Here is a 15756-nt window from a genome sequence, read left to right on the forward strand (position 1 = left end):
TACAAATTTGGCCTGAGATTTAAAGAGAGAACAGCTGGAATGTTACAATGAGAAGACTTCGGCTTCCACCAAGGCAGGAAGAGAGAAAAAAAATAAACAAGTAAAAAAGCATCCAGGGGGAGGTGCCCCCATGAGGAGCCGGGCTAAGCGGGGCGGCAAGAGCCTCCAGGACAGGAAAGCCCAGTCTCTGAAAAGAAGGAACTTTACGAATCTTCCCAGAAGGAAAGGCGCTCCCAGGGAGCTCAGGCAAGATCCCAGGAGGGGCAGTGATGCCTTCAGGCTCCCACGGTCACTAAAAGAGGAACTGTGCCCCAAGGGAGAGCATTCCACACACCACAGGCCGAGCTCCCAAAAGGGCTGGAGTGCACCCCTGGTGGGGTCCGGAGAGTAGCCCAGGCTGCGGTTCAGGTGGCTGCTCTGCGCAGCCCTGGGAGCAGCTCAGGCAGTGGCGCAGGTGGCGGCTTCGCACGGAGAGGGCTGCGGGACCCTGGGAGCATGATTCCAGTGGTGCAGGCCCCAGAGCAAAGGCGCTGGGGGACATATCCCAAGATCCCGCACTCCTGCACTGAGACAGGCAGAGGACGGGAGGTCACAGGACAGCGAGGACAGCGAGGGCATTCAGACCACTGGGCAGCTGCCAGCTGTGCAGAACAGTGCCACCGCCCCGGAGCATCCAGGACCCTGGGAACTGGGAGACTGCAGTAGTTACTGCTGGAGCTGACTCCAGCGCTGGAGAGCTGGCTGCCACCACTGCTGTTGTTCCTCCTGGTGTCGCGTTATACCTGGGACAGATTGGGGCCGCCAGGGAGCAGAGGCCTTAAAGGATAAACAGCGCCGAATGCGCCCTGGACGTAGCAGGGGGCGGGGCAGCTCCCCCAGGCACACACACCTGAGAATCAGCACAGCAAGCACCTCCCCTGAAGACCAGGTGGAAGGACAGGGGAAGAGCAAGTTCTTGACCAAGAAGCACTGGAAAGTTCCAGGGGAAATCTAGGGACTTACAGTACATATAATCAGAGGATACACCTCTTTGTTTTTTGTTCTTTGTTTGTCCCCCCTCCCTTTTTTCATTTTTTTCCTCTTTTTCTCTTTTTTCCAGTACAACTTTTTAGCCACTCTGCACTGAGAAAAATGACTAGAAGGAGGAACTCACCACAAAAGACAGAATCAGAAAGAGTCCTCTATCCCACATAGTTACAGAATTTGATTTACAATTCAATGTCACAAAGCCAATTCAGAAGCACAATTATAAAGCTACTGGTGGCTCTGGGGGAAAAAAGCATAAAGGATTCAAGAGACTTCATGACTGCAGAATTTAGATCTAATCAGGCTGAAATTAAAAATCAATTAAATGAGATGCAATCCAAACTGGAGGTCCTAATGATGACAGGTAAGGAGGTAGAAGAACAAGTGAGTGACATAGAAGACAGGTTGATGGCAAGGAAGGAAGCTGAGGGAAAAAAATTGAAAAACAATTAAAAGATCATGAGGAAAGGGAAAGGGAAAGAAATGACAGCCCCAGAAAGAAAAATCTACGTTTAGCTGGGGTTGCAGAGGGTGTCGAAAAGGACAGAGGTCCAGAAAGTGTACTTGTACAAATCATAGCAGAGAACTTCCCTAACTTGGGAAGGGAAACAAGCATTCAGATGCAGGAGATAGAGAGATCGCGCTAAAATCAATAAAAACCGTTAAACACCCCGATATTTAATAGTGAAACTTGCACATTCCAAAGATAAAGAAATGATCCTTTTTTAAATAATAAATTTATTTTTTATTGGTGGTCAATTTCCCAACATACAGAACAACACCCAGTGCTTACCACGCCAAGTGCCCCCCTCAGTGCCCACCAACCAATCACCCACACCGCCGCCCTCCTCCCCTTCCATACCCCTAGTTCATTTCCCAGAGTTAGGAGTCTTCATGTCCTGTCTCCCTTTCTGATATTTCCTACCCAATTCTTCTCCCTTCCCTTCTATTCCCTTTCACTATTATTTATATTCCCCAAATGAATGAGAACATATAATGTTTGTCCTTCTCCGATTGACTTATTTCACTCAGCATAATACCCTCCAGTTCCAACCATGTTGAAGCAAATGGTGGGTATTTATCATTTCTAATGGCTGAGTCATATTCCACTGTATACATAAACCACACCTTTATCCATTCATCTTTCGAAGGACGCCAAGGCTCCTTCCACAGTTTGGCTATTGTGGACATTGCTGGTATAAACATCGGGATGCAGGTGTCCCGGCATTTCATTGCATCTCCATCTTTGGGGTAAATCCCAAGCAGTGCAATTGCTGGGTCACAGGAAAGGTCTATTTTTAACTCTTTGAGGAACCTCCACCCAGTTTTCCACAGTGGCTGCACCAGTTCACACTCCCACCAACAGTGTAAGAGGGTTCCCTTCTCTCCGCATCCTCTCCAACATTTTCCTGCCTTGTTAATTTTCCCCATTCTCACTGGTGTGGGGTGGTGTCTCATTGTGGTTTTCATTTGTAATACCCTGATGGCAAGTGATTTAGAGCATTTTCTCATGTGCGTGTTGGCCATGTCTATGTCTTCCTCTGTGAGATTTCTGTTCATGTCTTTTGCCCATTTAGTGATTGGATTGTTTGTGTCTTTGCTGTTGAGTTTAATAAGTTCTTTCTAGATCTTGGAGACTAGCCCTTTATCTGATACGTCATTTGCAAATATCTTCTCCCATTCTGTAGGTTGTCTTGTAGTTTTGTTCACTGTATCCTTTGCTGTGCAAAAGCTTCTTATCTTGATGAAGTCCCAATAATTCATTTTTGCTTTTGTTTCTTTTGCCTTCGTAGATGTATCTTGCAAGAAGTTACTGTGGCCAAGTTCAAAAAGGGTGTTGCCTGTGTTCTCCTCTAGGATTTTGATGGAATCTTGTCTCACATTTAGATCTTTCATCCATTTTGAGTTTATCTTTGTGTATGGTGAAAGAGAGTGGTCTACTTTCATTCTTCTGCATGTGGATGTCCAATTTTCCCAGCACCATTTATTGAAGAGACTGTCTTTCTTCCCATGGATAGTCTTTCCTCCTTTATCAAATATTAGTTGACCATAAAGTTGGGGGTCCACTGCTGGGTTCTCTATTCTGTTCCATTGATCTATGTGTCTGTTTTTGTGCCAGTACCACAATGTCTTGATGACCACAGCTTTGTAGTACAACCTGAAATCTGATATTGTGATGCCCCGAGCTATACTTTTCTTTTTTAAAATTCCCCTGGCTATTCGGGGTCTTTTCTGATTCCACACAAATCTTAAAATGATTTGTTCCAACTCTCTGAAGAAAGTCCATGGACTTTGATAGGGATTGCATTAAACGTGTAAATTGCCCTGGGTAACATTGCCTTTTCACAATATTAATTCTTCCAATCCATGAGCATGGATATTTTTCCATCTCTTTGTGTCTTCCTCAATTTCTTTCAGAAATGTTCTATAGTTTTTAGGGTTAGATCCCTTACCTCTGGTTAGGTTTATTCCTAGGTATCTTATGTTTTTGGGTGCAATCGTAAATGGGATTGACTCCTTAATTTCTCTTTCTTCAGGCTCATTGTTAGTGTATATAAATGCCACTGATTTCTGGGCATTGATTTTGTATCCTGCCACACTGCAAAATTACTGTATGAGTTCTAGCAATCTAGGGGTGTAGTCTTTTGGGTTTTCTATGTAAAGTACCATGTCATCGGCAAGAGGGAGACTTTGACTTCTTCTTTGCCAATTCGAATGCCTTTAATGTCTTTTTGTTGTCTGATTGCTGAAGCTAGGACTCCTAATACTATGTTGAATAACAGTGGTGAGAGTGGACATCCCTGTCTCGAACCTGATCTTAGGGGAAAGGCTCCCAGTGCTTCCCCATTTTTTTTTAATTTTTATTTATTTATGATAGTTACAGAGAGAGAGAGAGAGAGGCAGAGACACAGGCAGAGGGAGAAGCAGGCTCCATGCACCGGGAGCCCGATGTGGGATTCGATCCCGGGTCTCCAGGATCACGCCCTGGGCCAAAGGCAGGCGCCAAACCGCTGCGCCACCAGGGATCCCCCAGTGCTTCCCCATTGAGAATGATATTTGCTGTGGGCTTTTTGTAGATGGCTTTTAAGATGCTGAGGAATATTCCCACTATCCCTACACTCTGAAGAGTCCTGATCAGGAATGGATGCTGTATTTTGTCGAATGGTTTCTCTGCATCTATTGAGAGGATCATATGGTTCTTGGTTTTTCTCTTGCTGATATGATGAATCACATTGATTGTTTTACCAGTGTTGAACCAGCCTAGTGTCCCGGGGATAAATCCTACTTGGTCATGGTGAATAGATTTCTTAATGTACTGTTGGATCCAATTGGCTTGTATCTTGTTGAGAATTTTTGCATCCATGTTCATCAGGGATATCGGTCTGTAATTCTCCTTTTTGGTGGGGTCATTCTCTGGCCCTCTGGCCCTTTCGGTGCCCTCGGGAACCCCAATTAAATGTAGGTTTTTCTTTCTCAGGCTGTCATTTATTTCCCTTAATCTATCCTCATGATCTTTTGTTTGTCTCTTTTTTCCTCAGTTTCCCTCTTTGCCATCAACTTGCCTTCTATGTCACTCACTCGTTCTTCCACCTTGTTAACCCTCGTCGTTAGGACTTCTAGTTTGGATTGCATCTCATTCAATTGATTTTTAATTTCTGCCTGATTGGATCTAAATTCTGCAGTCATGAAGTCTCTTGAGTCCTTTATGCTTTTTTCTAGAGCCACCAGTAGCTGTATAATAGTGCTTCTGAATTGGCTTTCTGACATTGAATTGTAATCCAGATTTTGTAACTCTGTGGGAGAGAGGACTGTTTTTGATTCTTTCTTTTGAGGTGAGGTTTTCTTCTAGTCATTTTGCTTAGTGCAGAGTGGCCAAAAACAAGTTGTATTGGGAAAAGGAGAAAAAGAGAGAAGCGAAAGAAGGAAAGAAAAAAAAAGAAAAAAGAGAAAAGGAAGAAAAAACAGAAAAAAAAAGAAAAAAGAGAGAAGAAAAAAGGAAAAAAGGGGGGCTGGCAAGCAAACGGAAATTTAAAACCAAAAAAACAAGGGGAAGTATCCTCTGATTCTGTGTACTGTTAGTCCCGCGACTGCCACAGAAACTTTCAGTGCTGTTTGGTCAATAATTTGTTTTTTCCCTGTCTGTCTAGCTGGTCTTCTGCGAGAGGGGCATGCTGTGCTGATTTTCATGTGTTAGCACCTGGGGTTGCTGCTCAGCCCCCTGCCCGGTTCAGGGCTCAGTAAAAGATGTTAAGCTGCTTATCCGGTGAGTACACTGTGAGACTTAGTGGGGATTGTTTACCCTGTGAGGCCCAAGGAGGAACAACCACAGTGGTGGCAGCCAGTGCTGGAGCCCTGGATTCAGCTCGGAAGTAACTAAGGAGCTCTCAGCCTACAGGGGCTTGGATGCTCCGGGGGCGGGGCCACTGATCTGCTCAGCTTGGGGCAGGAGTGTCCTTGCTGTCTGTGTCCTCCTGTCTTCAGCCTGTCCTGGGATGAGCGCGGGATCTTGGGCTGTGTCCCCAGCACCCTGTGCTCCTGGGCCTGTGCTGTTGGATTCCCACTCCTGGCCCCGCAGACCCTTCCACACAGAGCCTCTGCTGGAGCCTCTGCCGGAGCTGCTTCTGAGCTACTCCCGGGCCGCGCAGACCCCTCAGCGGGGAACCCCACCTGAGCTGCCTCCCAGCTGCCCCCGGGTCCATCCATGAGCGCTGCAGCCCTTTCAGGAGCTTGTCCATGGGGTGTGACGCGCTCTCCCCAGGTCGCAGGTGCTATGTTAGTGTCCCTGGGAGCCTGAGGGCATCCCCACCCTCCTGGGATCCTGCGCTAACTCCCTGCTAGCGCCTTTCTGCCCAGGAAGATTGGTGAACCCCCTGTTTTTCCCGGAGGGTGCTTTCCTGTCCTGGGGGCACTCGCCCCTCCCCCTTGGATGCCTTTTGTTTCTTTATTTCTTTTTTCCCGTCTTCCTACCTTGATAGAAGCGTGACTCTTCTCACTGTAGCATTCCAGCTGTTCTCTCTTTAATCTCAGGGCGAATTCGTAGATTTTCAGGATGATTTGAAGGTTATCTAGGTAATTTGGTGGGAACAGGTGACTTGGGCCACCTACTCTTCTGCCATCTTGCCCCCTTCTCCAGAAATGATCCTTAAAGCAGAAAGAGACAAGAGATCCATAACCTTTATGGGGAGAAGTATTAGCTTAACAGGAAACCTATCCACAGAGAACTGGCAGGCCAGAAAAGGATGGCAGGATATATTCAGGGTCATAAATGAGAAGAACCTGCAGCCAAGAATACTTTATCCAGCAACACTCTCATTCAGAATAGGAGAGATAAAGAGCTTCCAAGATAGCCAAAAACTGAAATATGTTACCACCAAACCAGCTCTAGAAGAAATATTAAGGGGGACTCTGTAAAAGAAAGAGGAAGCCCAAAGAAAAACTCCACAAAAAAGGGACTGAATAGGTATTATGATGACACTAAATTCATATCTTTCTTTTTTTAATTTTTATTTATTTATGACAGTCACAGAGAGAGAGAGAGAGAGGCAGAGACATAGGCAGAGGGAGAAGCAGGCTCCATGCACCAGGAGCCCAATATGGGATTCGATCCCGGGTCTCCAGGATCGCGCCCTGGGCCAAAGGCAGGCGCCAAACCACTGCGCCACCCAGGGATCCCAAATTCATATCTTTCAATAGTAACTCTGAATGTGAATGGGCTTAATGACCCCATCCAAAGGTGCCGGGTTTCAGACTGGATAAAAGAACAAGACCCATCTATTTGCGATCTACAAGAAACTCATTTTAGACCTAAGGACATTGACAGCCTGACAATAAAAGGTTGGAAAACAATTTGCCATTCAAATGGTCCTGAAAAGAAAGCAGGGGTAGCCATTCTCATATCAGATGAATTAAAGTTTATCCCAAAGACTGTAGTAAGAAATGAAGAGGGACACTATATCATACTTAAAGGATCTATCCAAAAAGAGGACCTAACAATCATGAATATTTATACCCCAAATATGGGAGCTGCCAAGTATATAAATCAATCAATAACCAAACTTAAGACATACTTAGATAATAATACACTTAAACCGGGAGAGTTGAACATGGTGCTTTCTACAATCTATAGATCTTCTAAGCACAACATCTCCAAAGAAAGAAGAGCTTTCAATGATACACTGCTGCATCAGATGTATTTCACAGATATTTACAGAACTTTACATCCAAACTCAACTAAATACACATTCTTCACAATGCACATGGAACTTTCTCCAGAATAGACCATATACTGGGTCACAAATACGGTCTTAACTGATACCAAAAGATTGGGATAGTCCCTACATATTTCAGACCATAATGCTGTGAAGCTAGAACTAAACCAGAAGAAGAAGTTTGGAAGGATTTAAAACACATGGAGGTTAAGGACTATCCTGATAAAAGATGAAAGTGTCAACCAGGAAAATAGGGAAGAATTAAATAGATTCATGGAAACTAATGAGAATGAAGATACGACCTTCAAAATCTTTGGGATACAGCAAAAGAGTCCTGAGGGGGAAATACATCGCAATATAAGCATCCATCAAAAACTGGAAAGAACTCAAACACACAGGCTAACCCTACACCTAAAGGAGATGGAGAAGGAACAGCAAATAAAACCTACACCCAGCAGAAGAAGAGAGTTAATGAAGATTTGAGCAGAACTCAATGAAAGAGAGACCAGAACTGTGGAACAGATTAACAAAACCAGGAGTTGGTTCTTTGAAAGAATTAATAAGATAGATAAAGCATTAGTCAGCCTTATTAAAAAGAAGAGAGAAAAGACTCAAATTAATAAATCTTGAATGAGAAAGAAGAGATCATCAGCAATACAAAGGAAATAGAAACGATTTTAAACACATATTATGAGCAGCTATACGCCGATAAATTAGGCAATCTAGAAGAAATGGACGCATTTCTGGAGAAACACAAACTACCAAAACTGTAATAGGAAGAGAGACAAAACATGAACAGGTCAATTACCAGGGAGGAAATTGAAGCACTCATCAAAAACCTACCAAGGCACAAAAGTCCAGGGCCAGGTGGTTTCCCATAGGAATTCTATCAAACGTTTAAAGAAGAAACAAAACCTATTCTACTAAAGCTGTTCAGAAAGATAGAAAGAGATGGAGTACTTCCAAGCTCGTTCTATGAGGCCAGCATCACCTTAATTCCAAAACCAGAGAAAGACCCCACCGAAATGGAGAATTATAGACCAATATCCCTCATGAAAACATATGCAAAAATTATAAACAAGTTACTAGCCAATAGGATCCAACAATACATTAAGAAGATTATACCCCATGACCAAGTGGGATTTATCTCTGGCATGCAAGGCTGCTTCAACACTTGTAGGGCAATCAATGGGATAGATCATATCAGCAAGAGAAAACAAAAAGAACCATATGATCCTCTTAATACATGCAGAGAAAGCATTTGACAAAAGACAGCATTCATTCCTGATCAAGACTCTTCAGAGTGTAGGGATAGAGGGAACATTCCTCAACATCTTAAAAGCCATCTAAGAAAAGCCCACAGCAAATATAATTCTCAGTGGGGAAGCACTGGGAGCCTTTCCCCTAAGATCAGGAACAAGACAGGGATGTCCACTCTCACCACTGCTATTCAACATAGTACTAGAAGTCCTAGCCTCAGCAATCAGGCAACAAAAAGAAATAAAAGGCATTCAAATTGGCTAGAAGAAGTCAAACTCTTTCTCTTCGTGGATGACATGAAGTACGTAGAAAACCCCAGAGATTCCACCCCCACGTTTGCTAGAACTCATACAGCAATTCGACTTCGTGGCAGGATACAAAATCAATGCCTAGAAATCAGTGGCATTTCTATACACTAACAATGAGACTGAAGAAAGATAAATTAAGGAGCCAATCCCTTTTATAATGGTACCCAAAAGCATAAGATACCTAGGAATAAACCTAACCAAAGAGGTAAAGGATCTGTACACTAAAAACTACAAAACACTACTGAAAGACATTGAGGAAGGCACAAAGAGAAAAATATTCGATGCTCATGGATTGGAAAAATTAATATTGTGAAAATGTCAATGCTACTCAGGGCAATTTACACATTTAATGCAATACCTATCAAAATCCCATGGACTTACTTCAGGGTATTGGAACACATCATCTTAAGATTTATGTGGAATCAGAAAAGACCCCGAAAAGCCAGGGGAATATAAAAAAGAAAACTGTAGCTGGGGGCATCACAATGCCAGATTTCAGGTTGTACTACAAAGCTGTGGTCATCAAGACAGTGTGTTACTGGCACAAAATCAGACACATAGTGGATCCCTGGGTGGCTCAGCTGTTTCGCGCCTGCCTTTGGCCCAAGGTGCAATCCTGGAGTCCTGGGAAGGAGTCCCACATCAAGCTCCTGCCATGGAGCCTGTTCCTCCCTCCGGCTGTGTCTTTGCCTCTGTGTGTGTGTGTGTGTCTATTATGAATAAATAAATAAATCTTTAAGAAAGATACATATATCAATAGAACAGAATAGAGAATCCAGAAGTGCACCCTCATCTTTATGATCAGCTAATATTCGACAAAGCAGGAAAGACTATCCACTGGAAAAAAGACAGTCTCTATAATAAATGGTGCTGGGAAAATTGGACATCCACATGCAGAAGAATGAAACTAGACCACTCTCTTTCACCATACACAAAGATAAACTCAAAATGGATGAAAGATCTAAATGTGATACAAGATTCCATCGGAATCCTGGAGAAGAACACAGGTAAAACCCTTTTTGAACTTTCCCACAGCACCTTCTTGCAAGATACAAGCATGAAGGCAAGAGAAACAAAAGCAAAAATGAAGTATTGGACTTCATCAAGATAAAAAGCTTCTGCACAGCCAAGGAAAGAGCCAACAAAACTAAAAGGCAACCTACAGAATGGGAGAAGGTATTTACAAATGACGTATCAGATAAAGGGCTAGTATCCAAGATCTATAAAGAACCTAATAAACTCCACAGCAAAGAAACAAACAATCCTATCATGAAATGGGAAAAAGAAATGAATAGAGGAGGGAGGGGCAAGATGGCGGAAGAGTAGGGTCCCCAAATCACCTGTCCCCACCAAATTACCTAGATAACCTTCAAATCATCCTGAAAATCTACGAATTCTGCCTGAGATTTAAAGATAGAACAGCTGGAATGCTACCGTGAGAAGAGTTCGCGCTTCTATCAAGGTAGGAAGACGGGGCGGGGGGAGAAATAAAGAAACAAAGGGCATCCAAGGGGGAGGAGCCCCGCGAGAAGCCGGGCTATGCCGCAGCGAGTGTCCCCAGGAAAGGAAAGCTCCATCCCTGAGAATAGGAGCTTCACCAGTCTTCCCGGGCACGTAGGCACTCGCAGGGAGTTAGAGAAGGACCACAGGAAGAGCGGGGATGCCCTCAGGCTCCCTGGGACACTAACAGAGCAACTGCGCACCAGGGAGAGTGCGCCAAGCTCCCTAAAGGACTGCAGCGTGCACATGGCTGAACCCAGGAGCAGCTCGGAGGGACTCGGGCCTAGGCTCCGCAGAGAGGGGGCTGTGCGCCGGGAGCGTGAATCCAGCAGTGCTGGCCGCGGAGTACAGGGCGGCAGGGACAGAGCCCAGGATCCGGCCTCACCCTGGGACAGGCAGAGGCCAGGAGGGCCCAGGACAACAAGGACGCTCCTGCCCCGAGCTGAGCAGATCAGCGGCCCCGCCCCCGGAGCATCCTGGCCCCTGCAGACTGAGAGCTCTGTAGTTACTGCGGGAGCTGAATCCAGGGCTCCAGAGCTGGCCGCCGCCGCCACCGTGGTTGTTCCTCCTGAGGCCTCACAGGGTAAACAACCCCCACTGAGCCCTGCCCCAGGAAGAAGGCTGAGCAGCTCCCCCAAGTGCTAACACCTGAAAATCAGCACAACAGGCCCTTCCTCCAGAAGACCAGCTAGACGGACAAGTTCCAGGGGAAGTCAAGGGACTTACAGTATACAGAATCAGAAGATACTCCCCCGTGTGTTTGTTTGGTTGGTTTTTTTTTTTTTTTTTTTTTTTTTGCTTTTTAATTTCTGTTTGATTCCCCCACCTTTTTTTATTTCCTTTGTTTCTTTTTCTGTCTCTTTCTCTTCTCTTTTTTCTTTTTTTCTTCCTTTTTTCTTTCCTTCTTTCTCTCCTCTCTTTTTCTCATTTTCCCAATACAACTTGTTTTTGGCCACTCTGCACTGAGCAAAATGACTAGAAGGAAAACCTCACCTCAAAAGAAAGAATCAGAAACAGTCCTCTCTCCCACAGAGTTACAAAATCTGGATTACAATTCAATGTCAGAAAGGCAATTCAGAAGCACTATTATGAAGCTTCTGTATGTTGGCAACTCGAACACCAAAAAAAATTAATTTATTATAAAAAAATAAACCTACTGGTGGCGTTAGAAAAAAGCATAAAGGACTCAAGAGAAATCATGACTGCAGAATTTAGATCTAATCAGGCAGAACTTAAAAATCAATTGAATGAGATGCAATCCAAACTAGAAGTCCTAACGATGAGGGTTAACAAGGTGGAAGAATGAGTGAGTGACATAGAAGACAAGTTGATGGCAAAGAGGAAAACTGAGGAAAAAAGAGACAAAAGACCATGAGGATAGATTAAGGGAAATAAGTGACAGCCTGAGGAAAAAAATCTATGTTTAATTGGGGTTCCCGAGGGCGCCAAAAGGGACAGAGATCAGAATATGTATTTGAACAAATCATAGCTGAAAAATTTCCTAATCTGGGAAGGGAAACAGGCATTCAGATCCAGGAAATAGAACCCCCGCTAAAATCAATAAAAACCATTCAATACCTCCACATTTAATAGTGAAGCTTGCAAATTCCAAAGATAAGGAGAAGATCCTTAAAGCAGCAAGAGAAAAGAAATCCCTAACTTATATGGGGAGGAGTATCAGATTAACAGCAGACCTCTCCACAGAGACCTGGCAGGTCAGAAAGGGCTGGCAGGATATATTCAGGGTCCTAAATGAGAGAAAAATGCAACCAAGAATACTTTATCCACCAAGGCTCTCATTCAGAATGGAAGGAGAGATAAAGAGCTCCCAAGACAGGCAGGAACTGAAAGAATATGTGACCTCCAAACCAGCTCTGCAAGAAATTTTAAGGGGGACTCTGAGAATTCCCCTTTAAGAAGAAGTCCAATGGAACAATCCACAAAAACAGGGACTGAATAGACATCATGATGACACTAAACTATCTTTCAATAGTAACTCTGAACGTGAATGGGCTTAATGACCCCATCAAAAGGCGCAGGGTGTCAGACTGGATAAAAAAGCAGGACCCATCTATTTGCTGTCTACAAGAGACTCATTTTAGACAGAAGGACACCTACAGCCTAAAAATAAAAGATTGGAGAACCATTGACCATTCAAATGGTCCTCAAAAGAAAGCAGGGGTAGTCATCCTTATATCAGATAAACTAAAATTTACCCCGAATACTGTAGTGAGAGATGAAGAGGGACACTATCTCATATTTAAAGGATCTATTCAACAAGAGGACTTAACAATCCTCAATATACATGCCCTGAATGTGGGAGCTGCCAAATATCAATCAATTAATAATCAAAGTTAATACATACTTAGATAATAATACATTTATACTTGGTGACTTCAATCTAGCATTTTCAACACTCCATAGGTCTTCTAAGAAGCTTATGGTTTATCTATCTTATTCATTCTTTCAAAGAACCAACTCCTGGTTTGGTTGATCTGTTCCACAGTTCTTCTGGTCTCGATTTCATTGAGTTCTGCTCGAACCTTTATTAACTCTCTTCTTCTGCTGGGTGTAGAATCTATTTGCTGTTTTTTGTCCAGCACCTTTAGACGCAGGAGTTCTGCGTCCTAGAAGAAATGGACGCATTTCTGGAAAGCCACAAACTACCAAAACAGGAACAGGAAGAAATAGAAAACCTGAACAGGCCAATAACCAGGGAGGAAATTGCAGCAGTCATCAAAAACCTCCCAAGATACAATAGTCCAGGCCAGATGGCTTCCCAGGGGAATTCTATCAAATGTTTAAAGAAGAAACCATACCTATTCTACTAAAGCTGTTTGGAAAGATAGAAAGTGATGGAGTACTTCCAAATTTGTTCTATGAGGCCAGCATCACCTTAATTCCAAAACCAGACAAAGACCCCACCAAAAAGGAGAATGATAGACCAACATCTCTGATGAAAATGGATGCAAAATTCTCCACAAGACACTAGCGAATAGTATCCAAGAGTACATTAAGAAAATTATTCACCATGACCAAGTAGGATTTATTCCTGGGACACAAGGCTGGTTCAACACTCGTAAAACAATCAATGTGATTCATCATATCACCAAGAGAAAAACCAAGAACCATAGGATCCTCTCATTAGATGTAGAGAAAGCATTTGACAAAATACAGCGTCCATTCCTGATCAAAACTCTTCAGAGTGTAGGGATAGAGGGAACATTCCTCAGCATCTTAAAAGCCATCTACGAAAAGCCCACAGCAAATATCATTCTCAATGGGGAAGCACTGGCAGCCTTCCCCGTAAGATCAGGAACAAGACAGGGATGTCCACTCTCACCAGTGCTATCCAACATAGTACTGGAAGTTCTAGCCTCAGCAATCAGACAACAAAAAGGCATTCGAATTGGCAAAGAAGAAGTCAAACTCTCCCTCTTTGCCGATGACATGATACTCTATATAGACAACCCAAAAGACTCCACCCCAAGATGGCTAGAACTCATACATCAATTTGGCAGTGTGGCAGGATACAAAATCAATGCCCAGAAGTCAGTGGCATTTCTCTACACTAACAATGAGACTGAAGAAAGAGAAATTAAGGAGTCAATCCCATTTACAATTGCACGCACGCTGTGGCGGATGACGTTCGCATGGCAGATGAAAGTCTCATAACTGTCCTTCTGTTGCTTGGTGTCTGCCCAGTGAATGTAGTTCTGGAAGGCGGCCTTGATCCAGGCTCTGTCTTCATAATACACAGCCTCCAGCTTCCAGTGGGACATGGGCGGGTTGGGCTACATGGGGGCACCTTCCCTCAGCAGGTCTGTGCTGACCTTGCAGACACTTGGCAGGTGCTTGCTGGTGATGTCAGTGGTTTCTACCGCTCAAGTCATGGATGAATGGACACTTTTATTAAACTTCAACCCCATGCTTGCAAGTTGGATCCCAGTTAGTTTAGCCTGTTCAGGACCCACGGGTGTCAGTGTACGGTCCTTTTCCAGGGAGGCATCCACGTGGTACTGGGAGTGCCTGATGAGGAAGATGTGTCATGTGGCCTTGGCTTGCAGTGATCCAGCCTGGATACCAGTGCTTCTTTTCCAGAGTTCAGGTTCCTCTTCCACAGGTTGACCAAGGACAGTGGTTCTTGCCTGCAAAGGGATGTAGTTGACATTGATAAACTGCGCTGGGGTCCAGACTTGCAGTTCATGTGCAGTGCTGGCCAGAAGATTCTCCTTATCTGGACAACAATAACAGCTGTGTCTCTCCCCTATAAATGGCATACCTGAGAGGCCCACTGTCATCTAGCTTTTGAAAGCAGTTTTCATTTTCCGTGCTTCTTCTCAATCATCTGGGCCAGGAAGTTCCCAAGTGCTGACAAAATGTCACTCACTTAATTGCTGCTGAAGCTGGCAACACCGGGAGCATGCTGTACTATTTATGAAAGTCTGGTGGCCGCTTTGGTGAGCACTGGATAGAGCCACAAGAGGCTCAGGTACTGGCAGAACACCGGCTTTGACAGCACCGGAGCCCTGCCCCAGCCCCAGCCTGCAGCCTGGACACCGCTGGCACCATTGCCTCCCCATCCCCATGGCCCTCATAACATCATTTCTTGGAGATACATTTTTCCCATTGGGCGTTCTTTCCTGCTCCTCAAAGATTAAATGGCCATAGAGTTGAGGGTTCATTTCTGGCGTTTCTATTCTTTTATTTTTCAAGGTTGTTTTGGCTATGCAGGGTCTTCTGTGGCTCCATACAAATTTTAAGATTGTTTGTAATAGCTCTGTGAAAAATGCTGGTAATATTTTGATAGGGACTGAATTAAATATGTAGATTTCTTTGGGTAGTATAGAAATTTTAACAGTATTTGTTCTTCCAATCCATGAGCATGAAATGTTTTTCCATGATGTTTGTATCATCTTCAATTTATTTAATCAGTGTTTTTAATTTTCAGAGTACAGATATTTCACCTCTTCAGATAGGTTTATTCCTATGTATCTTAATCTTTTTCACTGCAATTATAAATGGGGATAGAATCCTTAATTGTACTTTCTGTTGCTTCATTATTGGTGTATAGAAATGCAAAAGATTTCTGTACATTGATTTTGTATCCTGTGATTTTACTGAATTCTTGCATCAGTTCTAGCAATTTTTTGTGGGAGTCATTAGGGTTTACTATATAGTCTCATGTCTTCTTGCAAATAATGAAAGTTTAACTTCTTACTTACAAATTTGAATGCCTTTTGTTTCTTTTTGTTGTTTGACTGCTGTGGCTAAGATATCCAATACTACATTAAATACAGTGGTGAGAATGGACATCCCTGACCATTGACAAAAAGCAATTTTTCCCCATTGAGTATGATATTAGCTGTGGGTTTTTTTTGCATATGGCCTTTATTATTTTGAGGTATGTTCCTTCTAAACCTGCTTTGTTGCAGGTTTTCTTTTTTTAAATT

The 15756-nt window shown here is 43.6% G+C and overlaps 1 pseudogene; it reads right to left on the minus strand.

Annotated features, from left to right (window-relative positions):
- Positions 1-12930: 12930 nt before the first annotated feature.
- LOC112673046 (serine/threonine-protein phosphatase PGAM5, mitochondrial-like) lies at positions 12931-14510 on the minus strand (annotated as a pseudogene).
- Positions 14511-15756: the final 1246 nt, after the last annotated feature.

The sequence above is a fragment of the Canis lupus genome, chromosome X, assembly GCF_003254725.2.
Source record: "Canis lupus dingo isolate Sandy chromosome X, ASM325472v2, whole genome shotgun sequence".
NCBI lineage: Eukaryota > Metazoa > Chordata > Mammalia > Carnivora > Canidae > Canis > Canis lupus.